Here is a 5930-nt window from a genome sequence, read left to right on the forward strand (position 1 = left end):
CGGGGTGCTTTATTTAGTTAATTTGTAACTTCAAATAGTTAATTCGCTAAGTAGTACACTTAGCGAATTAACTGTTTGAATTTGACTTGCAAATTTGAGTTGCAAATCTGACTTCAGATTCGTGATCAGCAACCTCAAAAACCCTCGTAAACTTAATTTGGTGCAAATCGGTTGACTAAAATTTTTGTCCGCCATCTTCGTCCGCCATCTTGAAAATTTTAAAACAGCCAAAGTTATATCTGAACGTAAAATTTTCCGCTTTTTCATTTTCCGGTGTCAAAAAGGGGGGTTTCCATTTTAAAAAAACCACTTCCGGTTGAAGTAACCCACTTTCGGTCAAAATCAAAAGTTGAAAGGTACGCCATTTTGGTTCCCCCTCGAAACCCTACAACTTTTATATGAAACTTTTTTCGATTCCTGGCCACACAAACGAGTTATTGGAGGTGATAGATTCAGATGACTCACCCTGTATATAAGCATATACAGGGTGTCCGGTAACTGATTGAGCAACCGCCGTATACGGGTAGAACATGTCAAAATAATCATAAAAGTTATATACTATTTTGAAATGTCCTCAATATTTATTCTGTAATTAATTAAAATGTATAAGCGAATGAGCTCACGAGAAGCGGTAGAACAGACAGTGTATAAAAGAAATGGCTTACCTCTTAGCAACGATAAGTAAACAACTGATTTCGAGGCAGAGTAACGTATACGTATCGCTTGTTACTTCGCCTCGAAATCAGCTGTTTATTCATTGTTGCTAAGAAGTAAGCCATTTCTTTTACACACACTGTTCTACCGCTTCTCGTGAGCTCATTCGCTTATATATTTTAATTAATTACGGAATAAATACAGAGATCATTTCAAAATGGTATATAACTTTTATGATTATTTTTCTTTGTTCTGCCCGTACACGGCGGTTGCTCGATCAGTTACCGGACACCCTGAATATGTTATGTATTTTTATATATGTATAACTATAGATAACTATTTCTAAACATTATTTTCGGGCAATGACATAGCAATAATTTCTGTTCAATTTTGAATTAATATTTATTTAATAATCAATGATTTATGATATTTACTTTTTTCATTAGAATTTCTAAAAGTAAACGTAAATTTAATAAAATTTTAATCTTATTATAAAATCTTATGTTATAAAATCTTTGTTAAAATAAGAAAATTTGTAAAAACTCAAGTAATATACAATCTCTGAAATAAAATAAGATTAATAGAAGTCAAACGCAAAATGTACGATAAATTTAATATAATATTTACAATAAAAAACAATTATAAATAATAGTTATAAACTTCGCAAACATTTCGGTTAATGATTTAATTTTCCTCAGTGCAGAAATGATATGTATATCAATTAACTTATATGGTTTGTGGATTAAGAATTGAGTAACGCACGTTAAGAAGTAGAAATGTAAACGCTGGGTGTCCCTAAATTAATGTGTTCCATTAACCCAAGAGGGTGGGCGGATGGGCGCGTATCGGTCATTTCGACCGAAATATATTAAAGCACATATGTATATATGTAATAATTAAGTAATAATTAATAAATTACCAATCCAATTATTAAAAGAAACATAATAATTGAAGGAAGTAATTTTTTTATGTCTCTCACTATTTCTTCTTTTTCTCATCTTTTTTTCTCTTTACTCATTTCTATATCTAATATGTTTAGGAAACATATAAAACTTATTCTACATATGTGAATATATTCAAAATAAAATTATAATATTTTTATTTTAACTGCATTAGTAAAAAATGACATTCTTTTAGTTTAATAAAATAAAATAAGAATTTCTTAATTCTCTCGTTTTATTTTGATTAACTTAAACGTTGATTTAATAAACTTAAAAATTTATTTGATAAATTTAGAAATAGAGAATAAATCTTCTTGATTTAATGGCAATATTAAAATTATCACATTATGTATTGTTTCAATAATTTAAGTATTAATTTTAATAATATCGCTATTGAATCAAGAATATATACTCCAATTATGCATGCTGTTGAAAATTTTATTGATTCAACAAAAAAGAGAGAACCGTCCGTCCAACTACGATGTCGGAAAGACAATAGACGTTCGGCGACATCAAGCGACGCTGACGCGGCAGAGATAAGAGACTAACGTTAGTAGGCGCATTATGGTCTTTTAGACTGACTGCTAAAAACATATTAAATTTCACATAGAAATAAGCGCGTCTGCGCCGTCTACTTCTCTATGCTACACGAGAGAACATAAAAAAAAATTTACGTAAAAGCGAAAATACGATAATGTTAATAGATTAGATGATATAAGTAGAAAACGAAAAAGTACGGAGAAATGACCGACACGTGCCCACTCTTAATGGTTAATGAAATATCGTGGTATCGAGTACACTAAGGCACGCATCCCAACTTATTTGGCGCCGATGGCGAGCCCCATCAATATGTTTTTTGGTGGAATATTCATTTTTTTTCTCATTACTTAATTTTGGATATGTAATTAATAATTTTTTATATACTATCTTCTTTTCTCTCAATTTATCTCATTTTTTAGTATAAATAGGCAATTCTTGATGTGTTTATAATTATAATAATTTCAGCAATATACAGGGTGTTTATCATAACAGTCCGCACAATTTTTTAGACATTTCCGATATTTAAGGAAAAAGTCAGATATTTTCAATAAATTTTAAATTGCTTCGTTGTAACTTGCAATAACAAAAAGTAAAAAAATTTTTCTTATAAAGAAATTAACATCATCTTTTTTAAATAGCACCATATATTTTTTCTTACTTGATATTGCACAGACGTGAAGCATACGAGGATGGATCAATTGGTACCCGTATTTGAAGACAGGTGGCGTTGCTGAGAGAAGTTGTCATTACCATCGTGTACTACCATCTTTCAAATGACGCCATACAAAATTTCAGACTGATTTACAGGTTAATTTTGATTTGAGAGTTTTTTATATTAAACGTGTTTGGTGTTTTTCGATATAATGGAAAAAGAGCAATATCGATCCGTAATTCACTTTTTATTTTTGGATGAAGAAACATGCGAAAAATAAAAGCGAAGTTGGATGCTGTTTATAGGGACCCTTCACCATCTATGACAACCGTGAGATATTGATTCAACGAATTCAAATGTAGCCGTACAATGTCTGTTTTTTATGAGAAGCGCCCAGACCGCTCAGCAGATGTGGTTACTGAGGAAATCGTTCAAAAGGTCCACGACATGATTCTCGCTGATCGCCGAACGAAAGTGTACGACATAGCAGAGGCCGTAGGTATATCGTACGGAACGGCAATTAATATTTTACATGATAAGTTAAGAATGAGAAAGCTGACGATGAGTGCCGCAATTATTAACGGTGGACAACAAATGGATTCAGCTGTCAATTTCAAAGCAGTGTTTGGACCTCTTTAAGCGAAATCCGTAGGAGTTTTTGCGTTGAGTCACTGTTGATAAAACCTGAATCCATCACTATACGTCAAAGACCAAGCAACAGTCAAAACAATGGACTTTTCCGAGCGAATCTGTTCCAAAGAAGGCAAAGACAGTCCCATCGGCCGAAAAAGTCATGGCCACGATTCGAAGGGAATAATCCTTATGGATTTTTTGGAGAAAGGAAGTACGATCACGGGGCAATTCTACAGTGAATTATTGAACTGATTCGACGAGAAATTAAAGGAGACACAGCCCCATTTAGCAAAAAATTTTGATGAAAAACTTGCTTCTTCATTCCTAACACTGGTACTTATTGATCCACCTTCGTATATTTTATTTTTTTCTCATTCGGGATGCATCTGGAAAACAGCACCATAAATAATTTTCCTTCAATTGCAGGATTTTTTCAATAAAATTTCGGCGGTAATCCCAGATGCAACCCTGAGAAGCACGTAATTGAAATCTTTTTAACTACAGAAACCTATCCCGTCGGACCTGAGACTTTACTTATAGATCAAAAGAAACCGCTAAACCCTAAAAAGGAAAATATCCATTGTCTCACGGATCATATTGCCTCAGTTCCCGAGTTACATCATCCTCGATAACTCGTCCTGAAAATCCCCTCACCACCTCGAAATTCCTCCAATCAGTACCTCTCCAAAACACGCGATTTTTCTCCACCCACAACCCCAGCAAAAGAAATCTTCCTAATCCTTTTCTTTAAAGCATTACTGGCCGCAAAACACATCCCACTTCTAACGAATCCAGCAACAAGTATCCCCGAAAATTTACATTTTGCAACCCAAACTACCCCCGACTCATATCCTTTAAAAACCGCGACTCCGCGTCGCGAGCGCATTCTCAGATCAAATCATTCTCGGATCAGATCATTCTCAGATCAGATTACTCTCAGATCAGATTATTCTCAGACCAGATTATTCTCAAATCAGATTATCCTTAGATAAATTTATTCTTAGAGCAAATTTACTCTCACAAGAAGATGCCACAACCTACTAAATCGATTTCTGAACGAGACATAGCACGTTCAATAGCTGCAATGTTAAGCATCAAAGTCTTAATTGGAGTTTGTTCCAATGGGCCTTTGTTTGTGAGAAATTACAGTATAAAGTTTGAGTTGCGGGACTGTATCACGGATATGGCTAAAAATGCGATTGTCTTTCAGCGAGGCGGCATGGTCGAGCAGACTGAGGCTCCCACATCGAAAATTTTTGAGCCGGCAGCGAGCGTTCGAAACCCGGCGACAAGTAGTATATCCTTGTGCGGTGTTTTTTTTTTCCTATCTTAGGGCATGTAATTAATATTTTCCGAATATGATATATTTGTTTTGCATATGTCTCGTTTTTATGCTATTAATGGAGTAATTATAAAAGTGTCAGGCTTGTTTAACGCAAACACGAACATAGAAACATATTTTGCATTGCTTACAATAAAATATATATTTTAGTACATCACTTTCACATAAAAACATTGTATACAACATTGTCATATAATAAAACATTGTCATACCTTATAGAAATATACTAAGAAATACTGTAAAATTATTAGTGATTAAATATTACCAGTAATTCAGTAATTATTTGGCCAGTACTTAATTTCTGGTGAATACTGATAATAAAATCACTGTTAAATATTGATAGTAATCAAATACTGAGAATTATTATGCGAAGGTGAAAAATGAGAAAATCATAATGTTTACAAAAATATACTTATATTCCTAATTTTCTCATGTCTCATAAACTACTAGATATCGAAGGTTGTCAACACATTCCAAACTTTCACGAATCCTCCTGCGATAATTTCGATCCTAAGCAATATATCACTGGTCACCTTCCATGTCCTGACCGCATTAAACTATTGCTTAACCTGACGATCGAGCGCGCACGCGGTGACTCTGATGACTCCAACGATGTTCTTACAATTCATGCTTATATAATGTATCCTTATAGTATTCACAGTATATTATAACATACCTAGCAAACACCAAATAATAATTATATAATTTTTACTTATTGTTTATTGGATAATTTGTTGATAGAAATTGAAACAATGCAACATTCGATATGCGATGAATATTGATGTAATGTAGTGAACCAGTAATAATTACTTTTACATTTTTAACAAAATGTTATAATGATTAATCCAACAAAAAAAATTTAAAAAATCCAAGAAAATCCAAATTAAACAAATCGAATTACTAAATTTTGAGAGAAACTTTTAAAAAATATTATTTAAAACAATAGTGTTGTTTCATCAAATGACATGGTTTCCTTGAACGAAATAAAAGTTTTATTTTCATCATTTTAAAAAATGATATTTCGTTTAAGAATATAATATTTTAATGAAATAAAAAAAAACCACAAAATTAAACAAGTACGAATATTAAATCTAAAGAAAGTATTTTCTCCGAAAAAACGGTATAAGAAGTATAAAAAATATGCGATAAGATAAATTAATGATTGCCA

General features: G+C 32.4%; 1 protein-coding gene across 7 annotated transcripts in view; it reads right to left on the reverse strand.

The window, feature by feature from the left end:
• LOC116843356 (F-actin-monooxygenase Mical) overlaps positions 1-5930 on the reverse strand; it is an 874436-nt gene that overhangs the window by 420990 nt on the left and 447516 nt on the right. The gene's annotated exons all lie outside the window — the stretch shown is intronic.

The sequence above is a fragment of the Odontomachus brunneus genome, unplaced genomic scaffold (genome assembly GCF_010583005.1).
Source record: "Odontomachus brunneus isolate Ranch 3 - 2012 unplaced genomic scaffold, Obru_v1 Obru_scaffold_032, whole genome shotgun sequence".
Lineage (NCBI taxonomy): Eukaryota > Metazoa > Arthropoda > Insecta > Hymenoptera > Formicidae > Odontomachus > Odontomachus brunneus.